The 22,682-nt window shown below is 36.7% G+C and overlaps 1 protein-coding gene and 1 long non-coding RNA gene across 2 annotated transcripts in view; both read left to right on the plus strand.

Moving 5' to 3' along the window:
- The window catches only part of LOC135087433 (uncharacterized), a 364,186-nt gene that overhangs the window by 192,346 nt on the left and 149,158 nt on the right, over positions 1–22,682 (plus strand). The window lies entirely within an intron of this gene.
- On the plus strand, positions 18,537–19,845 carry LOC135088208 (uncharacterized). Its single transcript, XR_010260968.1, has 3 exons — positions 18,537–18,861; positions 18,969–19,198; positions 19,381–19,845. It is a non-coding gene; the product is annotated as an uncharacterized LOC135088208 (long non-coding RNA).

The following is a 22,682-nucleotide window of genomic DNA, read 5'->3' on the forward strand; positions in this document are numbered from 1 at the left end:
TGGAAATTTTTGAAAATTTTAAAATGTCCGTAAACTTCTCGAGGCTCTATCTTCGGTAATACTGGATGGATTGATGTGAAATAAAAACTAGTGTAATGTGTGTGATCTAAACTTTAAATTAAGTCATAATTTAACTTAATATTACAACTTATGCGTGTTGTCCATTGTTCAGTAGGCGGTCCAGTTTGTTGAGGAGAACTTGATTAAGGTCCGGATAACACACATCAGCATAATCGATGACCGGAAGAATAAGAGCGTGGACAATTATTCAGTCTTAGTAAATGTTTCTGGTTTTGCGCCTCAGAAGGAAAAAAAAATATTTACAATTTTATATTTACACCCAGGCAGCATGAGAGACCCAGAATTGAAATGAATTGAAAGGCAAACGTAACTTTATTACATATTTTTCACAAAAAATAATGACCAAACATATCATAAATCATCATCATTTTAGCCATAGGAAGTCCCCTGCTAAACATAGGCTTTCCGTAATAACCGGTGCATCCAGTGCCTTCCTGCTACCTTTATGAGGCGCAGCATAGGATGTCCATCCACAAGGTAGTCCGACGATCTCATAAAGGTAGCAGAAAGGCGCTGGATGATAAATCAACTACAGTGTGTACGAGTAATAAACACGTGCTATTATCTTAAGTACTTATACGTGACTAATTCGTATCAATGTGATTGCCACCCACATACTACGAACTGAATTGTAGGTATATGTATTTTGTAACTTCATTAGTAACCGCAAACACACAATGTCTATTGATTTTTCCTAAAACAAATCCTGCCTTAACGAGATGATTGGACAGAATTGCAGTTTCAACTATTAATTTGCTAAACAAACTCAAATAAATCAATGTTAAAATAAATAAATTGAACGCGCATTCTGATGAAGGAATGTTAAAAGTGTTGTAATATTAAAATTTCAATAACATTCCACGTCATAAGCTGTAGCTGAAATAACTTTATTCGTTATTTAGTAGGTACCTGCAGATAATGTTTATTAAATTTTAATTATGTCCACCACGTGCCAGTCAGACGCAATAGGCAAGATTTTTTTAATTATTAGCATTATTTTGTTCAATAGTAAATTAAAAAATATTAATTAACTACCCTGTGTTTGGATTTATGAAGTACCGGATCATCATCACTGTCTGTACGTCAATCGGCGGGGTGTTGCACTGAGCTCAATACTTTTCTTTTCTATTGTATTCCAATTAATGCTAACCAGCTCACGTATAATCTTAGGAGGATCATAGATTCTTTCATCAGTCAATTTCTATAAACAAAAGTGTACTCAAATGCTACTTTCAATATCAAACAGGAGTGTTTTACCAAACAGATAAAAACGGCCTACTTTAAAAAAGAGGCGCATTCTAAAAAAATCGGATGTGACAGGATCATCGTCAATTTGCTAAGAGAGGCAATGAGCTGAGCGAGACTTGCCACGCCGGGCACGGCCGCCCTAACGATATCGCCTCTGTGCCCTGAATTAAATATCTTGCTAAAGCTGCCTCCTCACTGCCCGAGCGACGGCGATACAACAAAATGGGCTACCGCGACGGGTGAGACGTTACAAAGTTGTCAACAAAACCATAGAGTTTGCATAGTGATCTTAACACAGTATGACGAAATTAACGAATTAGGTTGAGTTGCACCACCTAACTTTAAACGTAACTATAACGATAACCGGTGTTTTTTGTATGGAGTTTGCCAGATTTTTTACTTTTGTCAAAGTTAAAGTAAGATGGTGCAACCCAACCTTATAATTTTAATTTTCTGATCCATATGTTCATGGATTAGATTTTTTGATTCCTCCTAATTTCCCATTAGATCACTGTCATTTCACATTATCTTCTTTATTTACGCGTCATGATACCTCTAAAAAAATTAGAATATTTTTTTCTTAGTAAGTTGGCTTTTAAAGATCAATATAACTGTGCAATATACGCTTTCAATGTGGATACAATCTCGCTAAGGCAGTAGTAGTATGTCAGTAGGTGTTTAAAAAATATGTAATGAACATTGTACAATGAATATGTAGCAATTTCGATCATTATCATTACATGGCTTCACAGCCAATGAGTAGTCGGCCTAATCCAAAGATACAGCAGTCGACTGCGGCCGATTTGTTAACGTCTCACGAATGTCGGGAGCGTGAAACATGAACGAGTTCGGTGATTCATTCCTGCGTTACGGGGGTTACAAATTTTTGATTAAAATTGGACCATGCTTTGGTGGCCATCAATCGACGTTGAGAGCTGGTATATTGGGAGAGTGGAAGTCTAATTTGGAAGAAAATATCTATCGTTGGTATCGATTCCGATTCTATTGAACGATGATCATAGATGATAACAATTGTGTGTGATGGTGATTATTTTAAAACATATTAGGGTAATTCCAGGATACATGCCCCAGTGGGATAGGTGCCGCGATTTTAAATACACTATGTTACAAGCAACTTAGTCTAAAGTTATAGTACGTATAATAGAAAGGGACCTCCCCGTACCAATTTTCGCCTCGCAAACTATTAAAGAGTGCGTTCGTTTAGCCAGTGAGAGCAAAAATCTTCCGCGGCCAAACCTTAGCGAGCGTCGAAATAAAATTGGTAAGTATGTTTTAATGGATAATTTTTTTGTCAGCTGTAAAATGAAGCAGATTTTTATATAATTTGATAGACTATCTTATAAATTAGACGGGATAGCTATGTTTAATTCGATTTTTAGTGTTATTATATTTTTTATTAAAAAAGGCACCTATCCTATGCGAAAAGGATAGTTGCCTAATTTTTTTTTGGTATAGATGCCCTTAGCGCCATGTCCCATGAACCTAGGGGCATCTATCCTAACCTGCTCTTTTTGTCACAAGTAGCAAGTAAGAAGAGAAAAAGAATGTAGTACGGCTAACCTTAGGAAAGTAATAAATAGGGTGCCCTTCTGATCGAATTACCTTTTTACCCGACTTCGGGTGGATGTACTATGTACTACTTTTAGTAAAAAATATTAAATTTAATTTTTAATTCATTTAATAGCAAACAATCTTAAATTATAATACTTGGCTTGTTTGATTTCAAAATGCATTTGATCCTTAGAATTCAAAAACTGTATTAACGAGTCATATATCCCTGCATCAGGCATCTATCCTTTGAAGCAATCATACAGTGAGTCTTCTATCCCCCACATTAGGCGTCTATCCACATTAGAGGTCAATTAAAATGGTATTTACTCAGAATCGGTATAACTTAAACTAAAATAATTATAGTAATATCATAGACGAAAGACCAAAGTTTACAGATACTAAGGTCAAATTGTTGATAAAAACTTACTGACTGAGTTACAGAGCTGTTTCAAAAAGTGGGGCATCTATCCTGGACTTACCCTATCATATTACTGTTGTACAATAGTGGAAACTCATCCTTACAACACATTTCACGTCGAAACTTATCAAAACAACTCACATGCTTCAATATAGCCTTTTTTGCTGCCAGTAACATTTTGAAAGGGTTTAAAATTCTTTTTTCCTACGCAAAGTATACTCGTAATGCAATCATAATTATTTTGAACAATAGTTAAATAAATTGGAACAATTTGGCCTGGGGTTACATAGTCAAGAAGTTTCTACATTAATAATACGTGTAAAACTCAAGTTACATTGTTAGACATAGTAATTCACAATAACCACTTAGTCTGTAGGGCGTTTTATTACACATAACGAGGATGAAGCATAATTTCAATGAAAGTGATGGTAATTTTCTATAGTTAATCCACAGAAGAAAATTATGCTGATAAAAAGATAAACGAAAACTGATTCCTCTCTCTCTGATGTTTTTTGTATGGAGTTTGACAGATTTTTGACGTTTGTCAAAGTTAAAGTAAGATTAATCCCTAATTTTTAGTGATCCCTACACATTACATGAATTTTGTTTTCAAAGGAGTCACTTAAAAATTAGGGATTGATGGTGAAAACGGGCATAAGTCTGTCAATAAGTTTGCGCATCCATTAAATTACACGAACACACTGGCCATGGAACTAAAACAAGAAGATTTCTAATTAAGTGGAAAAGGGAACGTGCTTTTTACATGAGCTGTGCCATTCTACAAGCACAATTATGCAAAGCCAGAGCTAATTTGTTCGGGGCATGGCTCGAATAGGAGAACCAGCTCATTTCACGCTATAAAATCTCGTCATTAAATGATTATTAAAACATTTGTAACATGAGCTTCTATTGTTTTAAAGTTTGGTGGTGCAACTCATTGCACCACCAAACTTTGATCGCAACTTTAACGATAACCGGTGTTTAATTGTATGGAGTTTAACAGATTTTTTATGTTTTTTAAAGTTAAAGTAAGATGGTGCAACTGAGCTTAAGTGTGTAAGGTTTATAAAATTAGTGTAGCTGCCTTGAGTATATTTTGAAAGTGATTGATGAACCTTAGTGTGATTTATGAATGGATGAATTTCAATTTGAACCTTGAAACTTACCTATACTTAAGTTTTGTTTCATGACAAGCTAAAAATAAGACGCGCTACTTGTGTTGTGACGTTGGTAAGTGCTATTTTGCAACATAATGTAAATATAGAAGGTATAAAGTCTGTCGTGTTTGTAGACTGTATAAGTGTATAGCAAATACTTGAAACTTTTAATAAAAGACCAGTGCATGTATGCGACATTGTGAGACTTGCTGTTGTGTGCAAGCTACGCGCAGACGTGCTGGATCCATCATGGTACGTTCTGCTACTTTTGTAATTAAACTTTGCAAAGTTGGCTTATAGCTGCAGCTCGTGACGTCACAAGACAATCTCAGCGCTCCGAGATCCCGTGTACCTGCGCCTGCCTACATATCCCGTGTATTCAGGGCTTAATATCTTTCATAAGCCTTTGAGCATTAAAACGCGCATGAGTGAATTTTTGAAGTATTTGCCGCGGAATGCTTATCGTGCATTATGGCAGCGCTCACCGTGAACGTATTGTGTGAATAAGTTGGGAAATATTTAATGTTAAAAAGCTATTTTGTGTGTTACGTAAAGGATTTTTTCTAAACTTTTACTCAAAATGTTTCAGTTATAACCATTTTTACAATAGCGGATCTACTATCTAGCGAGATAATGGAAGCCAAATTCCAGATTGTGAGTCGTATGATTATTGTGACTACAAAACCGTATACAAGTATTTGCCGAAATATTAAACATCATCGATAAAACGTTGTCTACGCCATAATGTCGCTGCTGATCTATGGACCAATCACAGCGCGTAATGTGGGCGCTCCCGCGCCGAGCTGTCAAATTCGCACTCCAACGACAGACCTCTTTCGCCTCCCGAACTATTAACTTGATTTCATTGTATTTATATTCAAACTTGGTAAATCTATAAACCTATTATTCTAAAATCAAATCTTTTTATTGTTCGACTAAATTCCCTGAACAAAACCGTGACAGGACTAATATTCCGCCTAAAACACGAAGTCTCAATCCAACGGTCAACCGAACGCGTGGAGGACAAAGGTCATCGCCTGCGCGCGGAACAATTTGCAGCCAAGTCAAGCCTAACCAAGGACGGAAACCATCAGCGGTGACTACAACGGAGCGCACACGCAGCCAGTTCGCGCCCCGCATCGCCCCATAACAGAAGTGTCGAAGAAATTACCGAAAACGGATCACGCCTACGTACGAGGTGGACAGACAGCAGCCAACGGCCGGGACTACTCTTCCCAGCATTGCTTCCTGCCCTTCTAACTGTGAGCCCGTTCCTTTTCTTCTATCCTAATTTCGTCCCCTTTGACTTGTGCATATTAGTGAACTTTGTAACTTGCATTCAAGTGGTGTTTTACCGTTAAATTCGCAGTTTCAAATCAATATTCTGTGCCTAACTATTCAAATTAACTCTTCTCATTCGCAATTTCACGCTTTAAATCGCCCACATTCCATTATTTTAAGAACTTTCGATTTTTTTTGGCACTATATTCCTACCTTCATTTCAAATTTAATTATTTTCCATCACTTCTTCTTTCATACTGCGCACTAGCTTAATAATTTGCTCGCCTACGCTAAATTCTGTGCTACAATTGCATTTATTTTAAACATTTTGCACTCATTTTGCATATTTAAATTGACAAAATCACGATTTTAGCATATTATTAAGCTACTACGCGTGCATAAATATCGCCCCGCTTCTTAATTTAATTAAATTTCCGCATAATAAGTGCACAAAAATAACATTCCAGTGTGCTTCGATCGGGTGCGGTCATCGACCGACCACGCGCTACGAACGTGCACTCGGCGCCTATTGTTCTCGCGGCCAGCTGCTACCTACGACTCGAGCGCATCAGCTGATCGACCCGCTGCGCATTCAACGTGCATCTCAGCCGGAACACGAAGTGAGGAGCGTATCGTATTCAAATTCATTATTTTTTATAGTTTTCCGTTAACGTAACTTATTTTGCCACAATGTCTAATGACTCAAAGACCCCCGAAGGGTATTCTTCGCTTAATTCTAGGCGTGGAATAGCCAAGGGACGTCTAACAAAGTTTAAAAATCACGTTGATAATTTATTAACGCTAGAAACTGTATCTGACCTAGAAATTAGCAAACTTTCAATGAAATTATCTAGAATGGAGTCATTATACATTGAGTTCGACGAGCTGCAAAGCCAAATCGAACTAATGAATGTGTCAGATTTAAGTGTCGAACTAACAACTCGTGATATTTTTGAACAAGATTTTGATACTTACATTTCATTGGCTCAACAAACTATAAAAAAGTACTCACCTTCCAAATCTTCTCAAGATGAAATAACTTCAAATACCTCAACTCATGCCACTCATCACCATTGCCATGATGAGGGCCATAGTCCACTTGGGTTTAAACTACCTACTATCAAAATACCCAGCTTTGATGGCACCTATTACAAATGGTTAGAGTTTAAAGAAACTTTTTGTTCATTGGTTCATGACAACCATAAAATAAACAATATACATAAGTTTCACTATTTAAATTCTTACTTGGAAGGTGAAGCAGCTCGAGTACTTTGTAATTTAGAAGTTACAGGCAAAAACTATCCAGAGGCTTGGCAACTTCTGTGCGAGCGCTTTGACAACAAAAGACAATTAATTAATAATCACTTAAAATCTTTATTTAGTTTTGAACCAATGCGTGAGTCAGACAAGTCTTTGCGTTATGTAATTGATCATGTAACAAAAAATCTGCGTGCCCTCTGTACGCTAGGACTACCCACCGATAAATGGGACGTCCTAATAATCTACATGGTTACAGCAAAGTTAGATGGCATTACTTGTTTTAAATGGGAAGAACATAGGAATTCTATCTCAGAAATACCTACTCTCAATGATTTTTTTAGCTTTTTGAAAAGTCGTGCTGACGTTTTGGAAACTGTTTTTCGTAACAAGCAAGACCGAACGAAGCCTATAGTTTCTCCAATTCAGCCTAAAACTCAAACAAGGTCTCTTGTCGTTACGTCTAAGGAGACTACGCCTAATTATAACAGAAATTTTGAGTGTGCAGTGTGCCAGGCAAATCATCGCCTCTATGAGTGCCCCACATTCAAATCTAAATCTCCAGAAGATAGGAACTCCATTGTAACGTCACTAAATTTATGTAAAAATTGTTTTCGGCCCGGACACAACACTGACAACTGTAAACTTTCAGGTTCTTGTCGTGTCTGTAAAAAACGCCACAATTCATTATTACACATTTCCAAAGGCAATGAAAATACCAGCACTAATTATTCGCTTTCAATGTCTGTTATTTCAGCCCCTGAAGTTTTGCTGTGTACAGCTCAAGTCATAATATTCAATCCTATCACTAACAAATCTTTGACAATACGAGCCTTACTTGACAGCGGAAGCCAGTCATCCTTTATAAGTTCAGCAGTTATGCAACAATTAAAACTGACTTCTCAGCCATCAAATGTCAATGTAATTGGTATCGGTCAAACTCCACTCAAACAAACTACGGAGAGATGTGCTCTTCGTCTAAAATCCAAGCAAAGTTCATTCAAAGTATCCATATCATGCTTAGTCATACCTAAAATTGCAGACAACTTGCCTAAAATACCTATTGATTCAAAAGTCCTAAATCTGCCTAATGTCAAGCTAGCAGACCCTAAATTTCACAGTCCTTCAACAATTGACATGTTGATTGGGGCTGATCTATTTTGGCAACTAATAGGGTCCAAACAAATAACTCTAGGGAAAAATATGCCTATACTTCGTGATTCAAAATTAGGTTGGCTAATTGCAGGTCCTCTGCCAAGTTTTACCAAACCTATTCCTAATAAGCAAATCATATGTAATTTCACACAAAATGATCAAGATTTCCCTAATCTAGAAAAACAAATGTCAGTTTTTTGGGAGCTAGAGAGCCTTCCACCCACTAAGCCTTATACACGCGAGGAAAGACTTTGTGAGCAACATTTCATTGCCAACACCACTCGTGAGGACAGTGGCCGTTTTTGTGTGGCTATACCCTTACGAGACGATAGAGATTGTTTAGGTAATTCCTATCAATTAGCAAAGAAAAGATTTATTAGCTTAGAAAGTCGTTTCAAAAGGCAACCAGAACTCAAAAAGGCCTATTCAGAATTTATTGAAGAGTATGCTGAACTCGGTCATCTCTCTGAAACTAAGAGTTCACTATTACCTACAAATTGTTATTTTCTACCTCATCACCCGGTTATTAGAGAAAAGAGTGAATCCACAAAATTAAGGGTTGTGTTCGATGCATCAGCTCGCACTTCCTCTGGTTTCTCTATTAATAATTTGCAAATGGTAGGACCTATAGTACAGGATTCTTTATTTAATATTCTTCTTCGTTTTCGCCAACACAAATATATTTTATCGGGGGACATTGAGAAAATGTACCGCCAAATCAATGTTAGAGAATCAGATCGTAGCCTTCAAATAATTATATGGCGTAACAATGAAGGCGAAACTTTAAAAACATTTCAATTAAATACAGTAACCTATGGGTTCTCGAGTGCAAGTTTTCTTTCTACAAGGTGTATCTGGCAATTGGGGGAGGAATGTGATGATCCAAATGTTAAAACTATTATCCAAAGAGATTTCTATTGTGATGATTTGCTTACAGGAAGCGATTCGGCTTCAGAACTTCGTCATATTCAGCGCTCAGTGTCAGATGAACTATCCAAAGGCTGTTTTAACCTCAGGAAATACAGATCTAACCTTCCTGATTTATTTCCTACAAATGAATTGCAAACTGAAAAAGATAACCTAATAATCAGTCATGCCACTAGTACATTAGGTATCGGCTGGTCGCCTAGTTTAGACAAAATTAACTTCGAAATCGAAGTTCATCCCATCGAAAAGATCTCTAAACGATCTATTCTCTCCGCTACCTTTAAAATATTCGACCCACTGGGATTGCTCTCATTATGCACTATAAAACCCAAGATAATATTGCAAAAACTGTGGTCTCTAAAATTAGATTGGGATGCACCTGTCCCTGATGACATTCAAACAACTTGGTTAAAGTTTGCTCAAAATGTACATTACATTTCAGCTTTAAATGTTCCCAGGCTTGTTCTAATGCAAGATCGATCGACAATCGAGCTGCATTGCTTCTGTGATGCTTCAGAACAAGCGTATGGCGCTTGTGTCTATTTAAAGTCAACCAACACATCAGGTAACAGTCAAGTTCATTTGCTTACCGCCAAGGCGCGCGTCGCTCCCATAAAGACCATCACTATCCCAAAATTGGAACTGTGTGCTTGTCTCCTAGGTGCACAGCTTAGCTCGTCAGTAACAAAGGCCTTAAGGTGCAAAATCGATAGGCAGTTCTACTGGACTGACTCTAGTATTGCCCTAGGTTGGCTCAAGTCCGAAGGTAAAGCAAAAACCTTTGTAGCTAACAGAGTAGCTATTATAGGAGAACTCACCGATGTCTCTATGTGGCGACACGTACCCACTGCCGACAATCCAGCAGACCTGGCCTCTAGAGGCATAGATCCTCAAAATCTAAAAGATTGTTCTTTATGGTGGCACGGGCCTAAATTCCTTCTTCAGCCAGAATCTTCCTGGCCTACATTTACTGTTCCCGTTACCGTTCTGGCGGCGGAAGTGACACCTGTGGAACAGGTGGTCGATTTTAATAGATTCTCTAAACTCTCTACTCTACAAAGAGTCTATGCTTGGGTATTCAGATTCATTCACAATTGCAAAAATCCTAAAAATAAATTTGTTAAGGAACTCCAAGTAAATGAATTAACTAAATCAAAAGAAATGCTCACAATTATAGCTCAAAACGAATGCTTTCATGACGAAATAAATCGTCTCAAATTAAATAAGTCTCTTTCACCCAAAAAGCATCTCTCATCCCTCAATCCATTTTTAGATCAAACTGGAACCCTGCGTGTGGGAGGTCGCATAGATAATTCAAATTATGCCTATGAAAAACGGCATCCTGTAGTTTTAAACGCAAACCATCCTCTAACAAAAATGATGTTTCAACAGGAACACCTGCGACTCCTACACTGCGGTCCCCAGCATTTGTTAGCCTCTATAAGAGACCAGTATTGGCCTATAGGTGGTCGTAACTTGGCACGAAAAACAGTTCGTAATTGTCATGTATGTCGACGCTTTACGGGCAAGACTATGTCTAATATCATGGGAAATCTACCCAATGAACGCGTTGAGCCTGACTATCCATTTAACACAGTGGCCACTGACTTTGCTGGACCATTTTACATTACAGATAGAAAGGGGAGAGGCTGCAAAATCACAAAATGTTACTTATGTATTTTTGTGTGTTTTCGGTACAAATGTGTTCATTTAGAAGCAGTAAGTGAACTAAGTAAGGATGCATTTATTTTAACTTTAAACAGATTCATTGCACGTAGAGGTATGCCAAAAATTGTATATTGTGACAACGGTAGAAATTTTGTTGCCGCAGCCAAGGAAATTTTTAATTTTGTAGAGTCCAATAAAGACACTATTTTAGACTTTGGAGCTCGTCGGGGCATCGAATTTAAATTTTCTCCGGCTTACGCTCCTCATTTCAATGGTCTGGCTGAGGCGGGGGTCAAATCAGCTAAACATCACATTTCTAGAGTTCTCGGACACACTCACTTGACATTCGAGGAACTCAGTTCTCTATTTGCACAAGTTGAAGCAATCCTCAACAGCCGCCCCCTTTGTCCCCTCAGCTCCTCACCTAATGACTATCAGTCCCTTACCCCGGCTCACTTTTTGATCGGTAGGTCGCTGACATCGCTGCCGTCGCCGAGCCTCATGGACCACAACAGCAATCGCCTCGACCGCTTCAAACGCCTCGAACAACACAGACAACACTTCTGGAAGCGGTGGGCCACCGAATATGTTGCTGAGCTACAACAACGCACAAAATGGCGCACCAATTGCACTAACTTGAAACTAGATGATCTAGTGCTCGTCAAGGATGACAGCACCCCACCCCTATGCTGGCGATTAGGCAGAATTGCCAAGATATATCCTGGAACCGACTGCGTGCCTCGCGTCGCTGACGTCACCACTTCACAAGGAACGATCAGGAGAGCACTCAATCGCCTCTGCCTTCTACCAACATCAAAGAACCAGTTTTGAAAGCTCTATTTAGCTAGAGCTTCCAAGGGCCGGCAAGATGTCTACGCCATAATGTCGCTGCTGATCTATGGACCAATCACAGCGCGTAATGTGGGCGCTCCCGCGCCGAGCTGTCAAATTCGCACTCCAACGACAGACCTCTTTCGCCTCCCGAACTATTAACTTGATTTCATTGTATTTATATTCAAACTTGGTAAATCTATAAACCTATTATTCTAAAATCAAATCTTTTTATTGTTCGACTAAATTCCCTGAACAAACGTCAAAACCAAATATTGGGTAATATAAAGCAAAAGTAATGACTAGTAGAAGCTTAGGCGAAAAGGAAGCGAGAGAAACAAATTAGAACTGTTGATATCAACAAAGCTGAACTGCTCTTTTCTCTGAACGGAACACATTTGAAGAGAATTCCCCGAACCGGGATCAGGCGCCATCAAATCAATAGCAACTTGTCTCTTGTAATTCGTTTTAAATTGGAAACGACGTTGCACATGCTGCCCGCTTCAGTTTAAAACGTTATTTTGTGTCGGATATCGTCCCTATTTCGTATACCTTAGCTGGACATTATTTTGTTCGATTTTCTTTCCCGGAATGGGAATGGAGAAGTTTTATAAAATCACGAAAGTGATTTGATTAATTCCTATGTAGAGCGGCGTAGACAGGCCGTAGCAGAAAAATCGTAGCAGATTTCGTAGTCGATTATATGCTACGAAGTAAAAGAACGTAGACTGCACGAAAATTGTTATTACCTCATCAAATCAAAAAAAAATAAAATCAAAATCAAAAACATTTATTTCTTAGAAAGTGGTAACAAGATATTAAATAAGAACATCGTGTTTAAATGCACCATATCAATCGTTTCCAATGATAAGATAATATTTCTCGATGTTCGTTGTTAACATTTTGGAATAGATGTGAAGGTTTTGAATGAAGGTGAAGTTAAATGAATAAGTAAATTACTTACACCTACATCCAAAAAATTGTCCTTGCCTTTGTTTCAGGACGTTAATAGCTATTAGTTAGTGATCATAACTTCAAGCCACGAGAAGAAAATTCAGCGAGATTACAACAACTCTTTGATTCTAAATCAGGAGGTTTTCATCAGGATTCGGGAGGAGATCCATTAGGAATGTAATATGTTCAGCCATTATGGGCAGCTGTTAAAAGTATTTTTGCTGTAGGTAATGTAATAATCATATTATTATTTTATTGCTACGTTTATATTTATATCTTTGTTTAAGTTTGCTGTACATGTCTTGGCCTGAAAACTTACCTAAATAAGTGCTTGATAATTAACTTCAGAATGCGGAAATTAATTGCTGCTGAAACGGCGAACGCAGAACTACTGAAGACATTTTATAAATTCCCATGAACGGTAGTGTAATGGGCGGCGAGAAAACTGGCAATTAAAAAGTAATTAGCTTGCATGATGAACACGAATAAATCTTTCTTAATCTACAGTTTGCGCCGGCCGTTTGTAAGGCGCCGTGATCATCGCGGCTTAAGGCTTGGTATTTCTGCTAAAGTAGGTATTTCGCGCTGTCAAAATCTGCGCGCGCAATACTTCGCCGAAGACAGCGCGCCAAAGAGCTCTCGCGGCTACACAGTATAGAAATACGCAGTTTAGAAATACGCAGTTGGTTAGGTTAGGTTGACTTCCTTCCGTTCAAGCGTCACACTCACAGCACTTTCTAATATAAATCATATCCAAGTGATACAAATTAAAACAACTTTCAAAATTTTTGGGAATATATTTTAGAATCGAATAAATTTAGAATATAACTGCCAAAGTAAACACGGTTCAAAGAGGCGTGGCGTCACCCGACCTTCCGGAAGTTCCGCGCCGGCTAAAATAATTTCAAGATTACGTCACCCGACCTATCGGTAGATCCTCGGGAGCTTGAGCGATTGGAAAAACATTTTATGATCAGTTACTCGTAGTAGTGATTATTTAGAGCTTGGATAATAAATTATAGTTGTTGCAATTCACGAAACTTTGCATGAGGTTAATTACATTAATCAGTACACGCATCAATTTTGTTCAGTCTTTTTGTTTATTAATAAATAAAAATATCATACTAAAATTGCATACATATTTGTTTGTATTGGTCTGGGTGTTTTCTTTCCATAATTTATGTATAACTTACTATGTACGGGGCTCTGTATCGAAAATCACTATGAGCAATGAGCATCACACACGGTTACCTGGAGTGCATTACCGCAGCAAATTTTTTATAAATGTTGTGCTTTAGAGAGTCGAGAGTATAGCAGATAATTAGTCCATCGTGAGCAGAAATTTGTCCACTAATAGCAAAATTCGTTCAAATTATAGTTTTAAAGTTATTAGGAAAAAACAGATTTTGCTGGGGTAATTTATTTTATTTATTTATTTTATTGGGCTATCAACATGAGATACAGTATTAAACACAATTAAAAAATTAAGCCAAAGGTCTCTAGCTAACTGCTCCCACACAAACGATAACCACAGCATGCATAATATTATAATGTAAGCAACCCGTGAACTTTACACAATACAATAACATATAGTACCTAATTACAACTTTGAATTTAAACAACAAAAAGAAAGCAACAAAAAATAAAAAATAAAATAATAAGAGGCCTCCTAGATGCATGCCACCAGGGGCACGTCACCCGTCTTAATTGTTTTTAAGAAACCAGCGAGGCTTTGAAAATGTATATCAAGTTCTCACAACTTCTTGCTGAGATCATTGTACAAACCAGATACACGAACAATTGGTGAACTGCGACCCATCCTCGTCCTACAAAATCTATTTCTGAACAATCCACAAGGGTAACGTGGTATTCTCAAGGGCACGTTATAGGCAAGCTGACCCAGCAAAACAGGACTATCAATGTGGTTGTTCACCAAAAGTAATGTTTTGTGATGTCCCAGATCTCGTAAATGGCTCAACGCAGAAGTTTGAAAAAAATACCAATGATAGACCTTGATATGTCCAAATTAGTTCAAACATTAATCATTGATTTGAATGATAAACACCAGTGTAATTAAAAGATTTCGAAATTCAGATAAAACGGATTTGTGAGTAAACCAGTACTCTTACAATCGAATAAAAAGGTATATAACCACAGTAAACATAAATGATGTGGCTTTGCGCAAAAGAGAGATTTCAAGAAATCTAATTTATTTTAACAGTCTTACTTTCGTGGCCGAATACGCGATTCCCTTATAACAAGGGAACATGGCATACAATGGACAAATTAAAATGTTCCTTGAATAAGCTATCCTGTTAATTTCAGCTTTATATTACGACTTATAAGAAAGTTATCGAACTGCAAAAAAATATCAGGAATTCTTCTATAAGCCGACCAAATTATAAAGGTTACAAAAAAGCGACCGTTTCATACATCAACTCCAGTTTTAAATCCGTTGACATCTGCTGCATCTGCCATCTTTTTGGTTAGAAGATTCTTCCATCTTGCAGCGTAGACCTTTAGCTACAGACCTTAGACAGTATTTTTGTGAAAATTCTTACGCATGGTGGAGGAAGGGACGCTCTAGACACACAAGTCTACAAGGAGTCACATCAACTCCAGTTTTAAATCCGTTGACATCTGCTGCATCTGTCATCTTTTTGGTTAGAAGATTCTTCCATCTTGCAGCGTAGATCTTTAGCTACAGACCTTAGACAGTATTTTTGTGAAAATTCTTACGCATGGTGGAGGAAGGGACGCTCTAGACACTCAAGTCTACAAGGAGTCACATGAACTCCAGCTTTAAATCCGTTGACATCTGCTGCATCTGCCATCTTTTTGGCTAAAGATTCTTCTATCTTACAACTTAGACCTTTAGCTACAGACCTTAGACAGTATTTTTTATTATTTATTTGTGTCAGTGTGCTCTTTTAAAGAGTGTAAGACGATTGTATGTAGGTACTATTAAAATGAAATTTTAACTCATTGGTTTTGTCTCATATTTGAGGAATGTACTATGTATCATGAGTAGAGTCTTCGTTTAAAAGGATGCGAACGATTTAAATTTCAATAGGTAGACAAAATTGATAATTCTTAATTATCAAAAATTTAAGCTTTCTCCAGTAACACTGATATTATTATACTGTGACTCATCAAAGTCATCATTGTCAAAAATATTGACAAATCGCGAACTGTCACGGCCAAAAAACTGACACGCGTCCGTCCTCCGTAAGCGCCACCGCGCGACTGATTGAGATTGTTCAAGCCGTCATGGACGATTTTTTCCACATTTTTTAACATTGTAACTAAATAAGACGCAATATAAAAATTTCATCCGTTAAAAGCCCTCAAGTTATTTCTGAACTTTAGTTTAGTAAAAGATTTAGAATCTCAAATCGCTTATTTTAAAAATAAAACCATAAATAGAAAACGAATAGAGGTAACTTTGGGAATTTATTCTATCGAGTCAACTTCATCAAATCGTGTTTCCATCCGTTAATAGCCCTAGAAAATATCCTCAACTATGCCCAATAAAAACCTTAGCCTTTAATTTTTCTGTTTAGTACCTCAAAAATGAAAAATGAAAACCTCATTTTCGCCATTTTCTCTGCTACCCGGCCTTAATTCGTTTACAACTGAATACATGCGCGATATTGGCCTTCTTTTGCCGGCAAAGCAATGAGCTTACGTACAAAGACGACCGCTGAAAGCAATATCTATAGGTTTTATCGATTGTCTAGAATCTCCTGAACAAGTTTTGTTACTTTGCTCACATCGCCTACTCTTTCAATAGGATTTAATAATTGAATACGTACTTAGTCGGGTTGATGTTATCCAGTACAATTGCGAATCAAGAACCACTTAGTTTTTTCGTTGATACGTAGAAAAACAGTTACATTTTATTGATTTGATACGATATAAAATGGCGATTTCAAAATGCTTATAAGAGCTGCAATATCTACTGCACAAACAATAATAAATCCAAACCAGCAGCCGTCAAAGTCAGCTGCGAATAGTGTGACGCGCACTTTTGAAGCGGTCACCCCAGGTATGTTAAGGATATAAAGTTCCGGTTATGGATACGGTTACGGATATTAGTATAATATTATTACCAGTTTCGGTTACGGTTACGGATATGAAATCATTTCGGATTATCCGAAAGTTTCGGATAATTTCGGATATTAGAATTTTAAAAAGGTGAAATTCAGATAGCAAGATGCTGCGCGACCCACATAGCCACTTTATGTACTATGACGACACCTATGATAAAGGTAAAACAGGTGGGGATATTAGATGGTGCCAGGGAATGCCAGACAAGTAACCAATATAAAAAAAAAGATTCAGACTCCACCTTTATCCGAAACTTTTGAATCGGTTTCGGTTACGGATATTTTTTTATTTCAGATATCCGATAGTTTCGGTTACGGTTACGGATATCGATAACATAGGTACCTGGTCACCTCCCGCTCAAACGGCGGCATCAAAGCGCAACTACAGGTTTGAACTCCGCGAGTGCGAGTACGTTTCAAAGCTATTTATTGCAGATCAAAGCGGCGCGTACACTCGCTCGGCCGTGTCAATCAAATGTTCTATGTAAAGGACTTAGTTATTAGTGTGGGTGCCAAAAAACGTCTGTGTACGGAATTGAATAGAATATGTAGGTAGGCTCTGTGACCTACTTATGAAGAACCGGGTATTTTGACCTCATATTTAAAATAATATTCCAAAAGCAACTGTAATTACCTATTACTGGAAACGTATATTTTATACTTTATAAGAAGATGCTTATATTCTAGCTAGCGATTAATGAATTTTTATATCAGCATTCAATAATATTTTTCCATAAATCAATAGGATTAATCAGAAAGCCCCGAATACTTATAAACAGCGTTTTAAAAATAAAACCATTATCTTCTGAACACTACATTATGTGATTAACACTTAACTACTCTCACCCCGCTCACCACTCCTCACAACCCTCTACCCTCTAAATTATGTATGAAATAGGCCCATCGATCGCGTCGCGGTTGTTATTGAATGCGGATGGCCTCACGCTCTTCGGAAACTGATTTACAGTGTACTACCACGACTGTGGAGTGATTGACACAAACAAAAATGTAAAGCTATTGATTTGATATACAGGATGTTTGGCGCATCGTGTGCCAAAATGATTTGGCGGATAGAATGGGTCATTTCCTATATTTTCAGCCCCCATATCACGTTCCATGCCAGGCGGCTACTTTTATATTAATTTTTTTAGTAATTTCACCAAAATACCCAAATCGCATCATTTAATTTGGATTTAAAAAAAAACTATTAGGCATAGCCTCAAAGTAAATATTTTGTTTTGACGTGCATTGATATAGGGTTGCATCAAATCTAAAGGACAATGTTCATTTCTGGCCTGGCGTGGACAAGTTGCTAATGAAAACATGAATTTGCCAAAAATTTTTAATTAATTTTTAAAGTATTCACTTAGTGTAACTTTGTATCAATTTGCCTTTATAAAAATTCAATTTAAATAGTACTTTATGTGATAATTACAACTTCCTGTCTTTAACACTCATTTCAGTGTTGCCAAAATGAATCTTATCGGTAAGAATCGATTCATATCGATTGTTGTTCGACTATGACAATTTTTTTTTTTAAATACGTATTCATTAAAATGACATTTATAAAACCTTTTTAATATTCTAATAACACTACCAAAAATATTTAAATAGCTAAATGAAACCTTATTTTACACACACCTTATTATACACCTTATTTCGAGTCATCAAAAATACAATCGATTTTTATATCGATTACTTTTATTCATCACCCCATTATTAGCATGGCAACACTGAAAATATTGTCACAGCTGTTATCTGTCATTCGCTTTGTTTTGTATTTTTCATCGTGAGTGTTGTTTAGTTCTCACAACCAAGTTATTGCCAAAATAAAAGCAGAAGAGTGTTGTATAAGTTTCCCTTTTGACGTCTTTATTTTTTTGACCATGGTCCTCGATACTTCCCTTCCCGATGACCCTGGCATACTCTCGAACTACGAATCTCACTCAACCAATGACCAATGGCTCACTTTCGGACATCGAACCTTGCCTAAACGCCGACCACGGCTTACGTATGGACTCCGACCCGAGCCCCAATGTTAACCCCAGCCCGATTTTGGATAATGCAACTAGCAATTCCTCAACCTCATGAGGAACCTATGATATGTATCAATTGTATAGCTGACATGATGCAGAGGAGGCGACATAGCCTAGAGCTTATTAAGTTCAGTTGGTTATAATGTCAGTGGATGACTCCTCAGCTGGTAAGTTATTGAATGAGCGTGTGGACTTGTTGAATACCTTTTACAATGTATTTGATCAACTACCTTTACCGTAGATTACCATAATCCTAATAAAACTTTTTTTTTAGATTGATAACAGCAGTGTATGTTGTCACTCATGTTGGACCGTGGCCACGGTGTGGCTCTGCACCAATCAAGGACAAATAATATTTCAAATGAAGAAGCAACCTCTAGCACTGGTCACTGTTAACGTGGATTGTCTTTGTTACAAATACGTTGTATAGACTGCATATTAACACGGAAAGAGAATCACATATTCGAAAATAATGTAATAATGGAACAGATTTCACCTCGTCAAGTAAGTTTTTTTATAATTATTTTCATTATATTTTATTAAAGACATTGGCTTGATATATTTGAACAAAGTGTATATTTTTTTCTATACAAATACTTCTTACTGATAGATAAAAATTGACATCACATCTCAATATCTTAAAGAATGAATTTTGAATGATACCATAATTAATTTCTTTGTTTCAGCTGCGGGGATCTGACCAAATATGTCATCCTTAAGTGGCAGTGAGCTGATCGAGCTGCTACACATGCTGTGGAGCCCCAACAAACACATGATGGGACGAGGATTCATTTGCCCTGATATTGGCCGAATAACAGTAGGTTGCTGTGCTCATGTTATGACAATTTTGTGGTTTTTGAGCTGGGCAAGGTATCAGGAACATGTATTTCCACCTGCCTAGTTCCTAGACAATATTTTATTGACCCATGAGTCAGATTAAAATAATAATAATTAAAAAAATGGTGTTTTATTTTGCTTCTAACCTTTCTAGTCTTAAGCAAAAAAAATTTTTTTTAAGGACTTGGATACAAAATGATATTTATATTCTGTTTCTTACTGGTATAGACTATTTAATAAATAACAAATTACATGCTGTAATGTCTGTCCACCTCAGGCCAAAGGTCCCATACTAAGTGGGCATAACCCTTTACTGGCAAATATCATCTAGTTTTTTTTTAATTCAGCTTTGAAGTTTTCCGAAAAGTTAAAAGTGAACTGAACATTTAAGTTTACATGGCTATAATTTTTTTTTTAAAAGAGATAGCGATCTTCGGATTTTATCAAAAGTTCTCTAGTCTATCCCCATTCAAACGGTATACTAATCTTGTTTAAATAATAACAAAAACTTCACAAATTCCTTAAATTAGTGCATTGACTACTCGGACTGATTTGCGAAATTTGTGTTTAAAGCCCCTTTTTGTGTGAATAGCACGTTAAACACCTACCTACAGGTAAAAAATATTTATCTCATGCAATGTTAAAACCTTCTCCCTATCGTTTTTCAATGTGGATTTCTTGAAATTAAAGACGAAAATAATTATTTTGATCGTTTATTAATTATTACAAATTTTGTTCAAAATGTCCGCCTCGGCAACGTATACACTCACGACATCTTCATCTAATTTCGACTGTTGTCGTATGCAACAATAACTATAACAACAATAGCCACATTTCTCTTTTTGTGAATGTTTCTCTGTAAGTGATTGCATTGTAATCTTTTTGAGAAATAAATATCTTTAACCACAAAATAATTATTTTCGTCTTTAATTTCAAGAAATCCACATTGAAAAACGATAGGGAAAAGGTTTTAACATTGCATGAGATAAATAATTTTTACCTGTAGGTAGGTGTTTTACGTGCTATTCACACAAAAAGGGGCTATAAACACAAAGGGTTATGCCCACTTAGTATGGGACCTTTGGCCTGAGGTGGACAGACATTACAGCATGTAATTTGTTATTTATTAAATAGTCTATACCAGTAAGAAACAGAATATAAATATCATTTTGTATCCAAGTACTTAAAAAAATTTTTTTTTGATTAAGACTAGAAAGGTTAGAAGCAAAATAAAACACCATTTTTTTTAATTATTATTATTTTAATCTGACTCATGGGTCAATAAAATATTGTCTAGGAACTAGGCAGGTGGAAATACATGTTCCTGATACCTTGCCCAGCTCAAAAACCACAAAATTGTCATAACATCAGCACAGCAACCTACTGTTATTCGGCCAATATCAGGGCAAATGAATCCTCGTCCCATCATGTGTTTGTTGGGGCTCCACAGCATGTGTAGCAGCTCGATCAGCTCACTGCCACTTAAGGATGACATATTTGGTCAGATCCCCGCAGCTGAAACAAAGAAATTAATTATGGTATCATTCAAAATTCATTCTTTAAGATATTGAGATATGATGTCAATTTTTATCTATCAGTAAGAAGTATTTGTATAGAAAAAATATACACTTTGTTCAAATATATCAAGCCAATGTCTTTAATAAAATATAATGAAAATAATTATAAAAAAACTTACTTGATAAGGTGAAATCTGTTCCATTATTACATTATTTTCGAATATGTGATTCTCTTTCCGTGTTAATATGCAGTCTATGGAACGTATTTGTAACAAAGACAATCCACGTTAACAGTGACCAGTGCTAGAGGTTGCTTCTTCATTTGAAATATTATTTGTCCTTGATTGGTGCAGAGCCACACCGTGGCCACGGTCCAACATGAGTGACAACATACACTGCTGTTATCAATCTAAAAAAAAAGTTTTATTAGGATTATGGTAATCTACGGTAAAGGTAGTTGATCAAATACATTGTAAAAGGTATTCAACAAGTCCACACGCTCATTCAATAACTTACCAGCTGAGGAGTCATCCACTGACATTATAACCAACTGAACTTAATAAGCTCTAGGCTATGTCGCCTCCTCTGCATCATGTCAGCTATACAATTGATACATATCATAGGTTCCTCATGGGGTTGAGGAATTGCTAGTTGCATTATCCAAAATCGGGCTGGGGTTAACATTGGGGTTCGGGTCGGAGTCCATACGTAAGCCGTGGTCGGCGTTTAGGCAAGGTTCGATGTCCGAAAATGAGCCATTGGTCATTGGTTGAGTGAGATTCGTAGTTCGAGAGTATGCCAGGGTCATCGGGAAGGGAAGCATCGAGGACCATGGTCAAAAAAATAAAGACGTCAAAAGGGAAACTTATACAACACTCTTCTGCTTTTATTTTGGCAAAAACTTGGTTTTAAGAACTAAACAACACTCACGATGAAAAATACAAAACAAAGCGAATGACAGATAACAGCTGTGACAATATTTTCAGTGTTGCCATGCTAATAATGTGGTGATGAATAAAAATAATCGATATAAAAATCGATTGTATTTTTGATGACTCGAAATAAGGTGTATAATGAGGTGTGTGTGAAATAAGGTTTCATTTAGTTATTTAAATATTTTTGGTAGTGTTATTAGAATATTAAAAAGGTTTTATAAATGTCATTTTAATGAATACGTATTTAAAAAAATAATAATTGTCATAGTCGAACAACAATCGATATGAATCGATTCTTACCGATAAGATTCATTTTGGCAACACTGATTTGAGTGTTAAAGACAGGAAGTGGTAATTATCACATAAAGTACTATTTAAATTGGATTTTTATAAAGGCAAATTGATACAAAGTTACACTAAGTGAGTACTTTAAAAATTAATTAAAAATTTTTGGCAAATTCATATTTTCATTAGCAGCTTGTCCACGCCAGGCCAGAAATGAACATTGTCCTTTCGCAAATCAGTCCGAGTAGTCAATGCACTAATTTAAGGAATTTGTGAAGTTTTTGTTATTATTTAAACAAGATTAGTATACCGTTTGAATGGGGATAGACTAGAGAAGTTTTGATAAAATCCGAAGATCGCTATCTCTTTTTAAAAAAAAAATTATAGCCATGTAAACTTAAATGTTCAGTTCAT

This window comes from Ostrinia nubilalis, chromosome 3, assembly GCF_963855985.1.
Source record: "Ostrinia nubilalis chromosome 3, ilOstNubi1.1, whole genome shotgun sequence".
NCBI lineage: Eukaryota > Metazoa > Arthropoda > Insecta > Lepidoptera > Crambidae > Ostrinia > Ostrinia nubilalis.